The following is a 6,905-nucleotide window of genomic DNA, read 5'->3' as shown; positions in this document are numbered from 1 at the left end:
TTTTTGTTTGCAACTTTATGGGTTGACTTTTATGTTAAGACAATTGCTCTCACTCATTTTTCTGTTTGTTTGTTATGTTTTTATTTTAAGACAGTATTTTCATTTTAATGTCTTTCCTATTTTTAGTTGTTTAAGTCACTGTACTTATCATTTATCATTAGAGCTGTATTTTGGAGTAATTTGATTTGGAGAGTCAATTCACACTAAAAAGCATTTTGCAGAGCACGGGTCGTTATTTTAAGTAATAGTCGTCTCTCAATCTGTACTTATTTTCACCTGTTCCTTACTTTAACATCTGACCTAATGTCTTCCTTATGTTCAATTACTTATGATTTTTATATCTATGAGAGCAATTGCATACATCTAGCTAGGAGGTAATTAAGTTTACCTTGTTTCAGTAAAATAGTTTTCTTGCTGTACATGTTCGCTGTATTTTGTCCATTTTCTGACCTGTTTTAATTTATTTTAATGCAGGTCATCATGGCTTCATCAGTACCATGTAGTAGTACAACTCGTCCAAGAAAGATCAAAAGCGTGGTGCTTATGAAGGAGTTGACAGCATTACGTGATCAGGGTAAAAAGCTTAAAGTAGAATTTGATTCTGATGGTGAGCCAATTGAGAAGATTGGTGCTAAGTATACGAGTTATGTTGGTCTACTTGGACGCTCGAAAGTGCCAATTACCATTCGTACATGGAAGCATGTGGGAGAGGAGCTTAAGCTGAAGATTTGGGATGAGGTTTTGGTAATATACTAATTAATTTTCCCGCTTATTATTAATGACAAATTTTGGACATTCGAAATCACATATGATGTTTTGGCATTTGTAGTCAGTTTTTGACATTCCAAAGACAAAGTACCAGCAAGTTATCAAAATTGCAAATACCACGTGGACAAACTTTAAGTCAAAATTGACTGCAGTGTATGTTTATCGAAAACCCCCTAAAGGTCGAAAGTTGCCTGTTGAGACTGATCCGGTAAAGAAGTATCCTTACATCAAATCAAGTATGGAAGGAGTTTAAAGAGTCTCGATTGTCGAAGAATTTAAAGTAAGTACTTAGATTCGATTCGTTTATATTTTAGTATCATCTTTGGTAGTAATAAATAAGTTCGTATTCTGCTAATAAGTCGTTCTCTTTTATTTTTGCAGGCTATAAATAAGGTTGCTTTGCAGAGAGGCGGAGTAAGAACAAGTACCCTCACGGAATGTCTCGTGGAGGATATCGAAAAGCCAAGCGAAAATTGGAAGAAAAATTGAAAGCAAAATTGAAGATCAAAGAACAAGAAAAAGAGAAAGGAACGGGGATAGACGACTCGGCGGAAGAAAGTAGTCAAACCCCAACTATCATAAAACGAGGTGACTTATGGATAGAGGGAAGAGTAGGCAATGACGGAGCATGTATAAATTCGGAGACCGAAAAAATAGTTGAAGAGCTGGTGAGTACTCCATTTCTTTTATCACTACTCGAAAAAATCATATATAATACTCCATGCCATGTGCTACAATTTAATGAAAATAATTGCAAACAGGAAGTGTTGAAGGAAAAGGTCAAGAAAGGATAATTTGTACCTAGCGGAAAAGTTGATGAATTGACAAAAGCGCTTGGAACTGCTGAGCATTATGGTCGTGTTAGAGGTGTTGGGGGTCGAGTCGGGCATAAGCAGTACTTTGGCAGATGCAAACGAACTCGAGATGAGAGTACTCTTGTCATTTCACCGAGTTTTTAGAGAAGCTTACAAAGCGGATCACGAAACAAGTGAGGTCAGAGGTTTATAAAGACTTTGAAAAAATGATGGGGGAGAAACAGACAAATGGGAATGTTAGTTATTCCGTTCACAATGAGAAAGACGCAAATTTGAGGTCGAGATGAATTGCAACGATGGGAATGTTAGTGATCATATTTCCGATCCATTTGATGCCATACCTGAGAAGGTAATTAAATCTAGCAACAATTGACTATGTTAGTGATCATATATATATTTCGAATTGATAATAAACATTTTACTTATGCTTTCTTTGGTTGCTTGCTTGTCCACGCTCCGCAGGATTTGAATGTGAGCTAGGCGTGCAAGATACTGATGACTTCACTAAGGTGGCACTTGGACGAGTATTCAAGACTACAAGTCAGGCATCAGTTTGTCACGGTAATAAAATTGGAGCAGAAACGTTAAGGGTATGGATTTACGTTCTCATGGAAGGTAAGGATGACACACCATTACCTATACCAACTGAGGAATTTGCTACTGTTGGTGATGCCCTTGGTTCCTTTGTACTTTGGCCGAAAAATGGAATCACTTTACGCTACGTAAAGGTATGAAAGCCATACTGATTAACCGTCTTTTTTAGTTCTTGCCACTCGAAAGCAAGCTCTAATAATTATAGGTGTAATTCTTTTTCCCAGGAATGTCGAAAAACCCGGAATCGAGAGAGAGGGAGAAGACAGGGGAGAAGATGGGGGAAAAGACTGGGGAAAAGATTACGGAAAAGACTGCGACGACACCTAAACCCAAAAGACGGAAGACATCTGGAACTTCTAATTCCCAGAAAGTAGAAAGTGGTAAAAGTAAGATAAGTGGTGGTGGATCAGTGACAAGATCAAACAACCAGTTGAAAGCGCTTTTGGACCAAAATTACGATTGTAGACGATTACTGGCAAGGGTAGTTAGTGTGATGCGCGATAATCAAGTGACCGATGTTAATTTGATCGAGAATGTCCTAGGATCCAAGAAAAGGTTGCGCCTCGCCAAGGAAGACATAGCTTCATTGTTGAACATGAATAAGATCTCCCTTGGAGTCATTGACACTTTTCTTGGGTATGTATACTACAATTATTGCATCTCATTATTTAGTTTTGCATTGGTTATTCAATCAGCAACATCTACTGTATTGGTTATTCAAACTGCAACATCTACTGCCACCACGTCGAGTAGGTTTGCGAAGCTACTCGTTAAGCTCGTTCCTTTAACTTTTAATCTGCTTCCATGGAAAAGGTTGATTATTTACCGTAAATGTTGGTTATACTTATACGTATATTGTTATAGGTACTTGGATACTTGGATAGCATCTGTGACCAGCAAATGTACGGGTTCTTATGTCTAGAAATTATTTCACAAATAGGCTATGCCTCAGATAAAGCAGTAACCATACTTTCTAAAAGGATGAAAGACTTGAAAAGGAAATTTTACATCGCTCCATATTACGATGAGTAAGTGCTGATCAACCTTGCCTTTTAAATAAACAAAACTGTCACCATTTATTATTGATTATCATGTAAATAAGTTACAAATTATTTACAGTGATCATTGGATGCTCGTTGTGACTGACGTTGCTGATCATAATCAAGTGCATTGGTTCGACTCACTAGGAAAGTCAGTGCCGTCAAAGTTGAGATCTTTAATTAATGCGTAAGTTCATCTTAATAGTTCATTTATTGATATGCACATAAATAAATGTTCAACTGATTAGAACATTAAAAATGGCAACTATTATTGGCTGACAATCATTTATTTGAAACCATGTTTATATTTAGATCGGTAAGAGTATACGGCTACAATGGTGGGGAAAGAATGCGTTCTCAAGCACCGCAATGGCTTCAACATAATGTAAGTTGTTGCTTATTATGACGACAAATTCAATGTCTGATCATCAATCACTTTTAATTGACAAAGTCATGTTATTGGTTTAATTCTTGTCGAGTTGTTGTTTTAGTGTGCTCGTCAACAAGGTGTTTAAGAATGCGGGTACTACGTCATGAGGTACATGCTGGAAATCGTCACGCGTTCTAATCCAACAAAAGCTATCAATGAGGTCAGTTTCGACATTATAGCAAAACTCGGTATTTTTTCAAGTAATTATCCTACTTTGACCTGCTGCCTATACGCATTGTGGGCAAACCTGCTGCCAATTCAATGAGCTAGCTGCTGCACCCTCTTCCCTTAATTATTAGCTTATATGAAGCTGCCCTTGTGAGGCCATGTCTGAATGCCCCATTGTCATTAATATGCATTACAGGTTTTTCAAGACACCACGCCATATTCACAAGAAGAATTAGATGAGGTACGGGACTTGTGGGCGAACTATTTTCTCAATATCTAGCCGTAGATAGCTAGCTAGCGTAGTAATGTATTAGGTAGTTGCATTTTGAAAAACTGATTACATGATCTGCAAGACCATATGTTATGTTGGCTGGGATTTCTTATGCCCTTTGTTGTTGTTCGTTAGTTGTTGAATTCGGATGACGGAGACGGTTGCGTTGTATGTTGATTGGGATCGGTTTTTATTAATTGAAATCGATCATTTTGGTTGAATGGCAGTTGGCATGTTTTGTATTAATGTTTTGGCATTCAAATTGGTGTAATGCAATATGAATTGGCCTGCTCTTTTCAAATTTAAAAAAAAAAAAAAACAATATAAAGGACAGCGGATTTATAAAAGTTCGATATAATTAAACTTCAAAGGACATGGGCTTTCTATAAAAATCTGATGTACATTACACATATGGACATCGGATTAATGTTAAAATCTGATGTTCATTACTCATATGGACATCGGATATATTTAAAAATCCGATGTGCATATATTAATGGACATCGGTTTAAAGTCCCATGTCCATTACACCCCATATGGACGGGACTGAACTCTACATCGGCCTATAATCCGATGTCCATGTGTCTAGAAGTCTGATGTCCTTCATGATTTCTGTAGTAGTGATTTATGCAAGTGATGAAACGATAAGGTTCAAAATCGACGAGGTTCAAAATGTCGAGGTTCAAACGATGAGAATCAAAACACAAAGGTTCATAAAAATGATGATGGAATATTGAAATGATGATTTTTTAGGTTCACATACCTACCCTCGGGTTCCTAAACCTACTTATCTCCGGGTTCCCACACCTTTTTGAAGATTTAGACTCCTATGTTTGGAATCTTCAGCCATTCTGATGTTTTGGACTCCTATGTCTAGGTTTCGATACCACCTACAAAGTTTCCGGCTCCCATGCCATTATAATTTTTGGACTCCCATGTCTGAATTCCTATACCGTCTACAAAGTTTCGAGCTCCCATGCCATTATAATTTTTGGACTCCCATGTCCGGGTTCCTACACCGTTATGAAGTTTTGGACTCCCATGTCCGAGTTCTTACACAAGTTTGAAGTTCTAGAGTCCCATGTCTTGGTTCCTATACCGTTATGAAGTTTTTGATTCTTATATTCGGGTTCCAATGCCATTTATGAAGTTTCAGACTCGTATGTCCGGGTTCCCACACCATTATGAAGTTTTGGGTTTCCATATTTGTGTTGCTGTATCAATTTAAAGTTCTTACACTCGAGGATTCTCATATCCGGGTTCCCCTATCATTTTGAAGTTCTTACACTCGAGGATTCTCATATCCGGGTTCTCACACCCTTTTGAAGTTTTGGATTGTCATACTTGGGCTCTCACGCCATGTTAAATTTTTGGATTCTCATATCTGAGATTTCTACACCATTTTGAAGTCCTTATAATCGCCATTCTCACATCCCGACTCTCATACCCGCTGGAAGTTCTCATTTGGGGATCTCAAGCCCGTCTAGCTATTATGCCGTAAACCATTTAGGTTTTTCTTTTCAAAAGTCGAGGCGTCTAGAACCATTAGTTCAGATATGATCTCTTCTTATGGCTGGCGAGCTTATGTACGAAAGTCTAATGGACTATAAACGACCCGCGGAATCCTCGGGTCAGTAGACTTGGGGGTATACTTTGACTTTCGCCCTGTCCAAGCCTCAGTCAAAGTGGGGGCTCTGTAGGTACCCGTATATGTCGATATTGGAATTTACATAAATCCCGCCACCCACCTGAGGACGATAGAACACATGTATTCTCAAGTGACGTGCTCGTGATATGGATATGTTACATGGATGTCAAGCAAGGTGAAGAGTCTATCGATCCAAAATACTCAAGAGGGGAGGGGGGGGGGGGTGAATTGAGAATGTAAAACTTTTACCTCTTTTTCGATTGTATGAATATAATTAATTATTTAAAGTTTATTGATTAAACTTTAACTAATTAACTAACGAACGAGCAAGAACGAAATAAACAAATGAACGAAAGAGAGAGACACACGGTTTTTGAAGTGTTTTAGTTTCACAAATCGAAACCTACGTTCACTATTCTCGATTAATAAATTTAGTACCTTTCTACGGATTACAAATTTACTAACCCAACTCGTACAACTAACCCTAGTTGTAACTCAAGTGAGTACCGTTAAATACGGGAGTGGCTAACTTACGCTAATAAGAAAGCACTTAATGATTCTACTAAAAGTTCACGTTAATGAACGAGTAAGAAATCGATTGAGCACTATTATCTTATAATGATAACTAATGAATGAATATACGAGTTTATAAACACACGACCTTTTTCGAAAATTGCAAAACGGTTTTCTTGTTTGAAACACACGGTTTTTGCTTTTTTAAAATAAAAACAAATTTTGCTTAAAGGTCTTACTTTTAATTGTTGCAAGATGTAAAGTCTTTATAGTGAAGGACGAAGCATAACTCTCGGTTTACCCAAAAATCCTAACGGCCGAAATATAGATATGTAAACAAATCATATCTTTTAATATTTCTTTCCTTAAAACCCTAAGAGATAATAAAGGATATTCCAAAAGATAGAATATAAATTATCCTTCTATTATCTTTTCCATAAATCTTAAGATATGATAAGATTTCCATAATAAAAATATCTTTATCATAAATCACCATATCAAGTTAAATATAAAAGATATGTTAAGATAATTCTAGAGAATAAAATCTTAACAATAGTAATCTTTTATACCTTAGGTTACACGAAACAACAACAACCCATAAGCCTAGTTATCCGTGAAAAACCCTAGCTCGAAATTAGGTTATATTTTTAGGGTTTAG

At 36.9% G+C, this 6,905-nt stretch overlaps 1 long non-coding RNA gene across 1 annotated transcript; it reads left to right on the top strand.

Annotated features, from left to right (window-relative positions):
• The first annotated feature begins 3,069 nt into the window (after nucleotides 1-3,069).
• On the top strand, nucleotides 3,070-3,602 carry LOC141615061 (uncharacterized). The gene is made up of 3 exons (XR_012529587.1): nucleotides 3,070-3,205; nucleotides 3,297-3,404; nucleotides 3,530-3,602. It is a non-coding gene; the product is annotated as an uncharacterized LOC141615061 (long non-coding RNA).
• Nucleotides 3,603-6,905: the final 3,303 nt, after the last annotated feature.

The sequence above is a fragment of the Silene latifolia genome, chromosome 11, assembly GCF_048544455.1.
Source record: "Silene latifolia isolate original U9 population chromosome 11, ASM4854445v1, whole genome shotgun sequence".
NCBI lineage: Eukaryota > Viridiplantae > Streptophyta > Magnoliopsida > Caryophyllales > Caryophyllaceae > Silene > Silene latifolia.
This window is presented reverse-complemented; position numbering and strand designations above follow the sequence as displayed.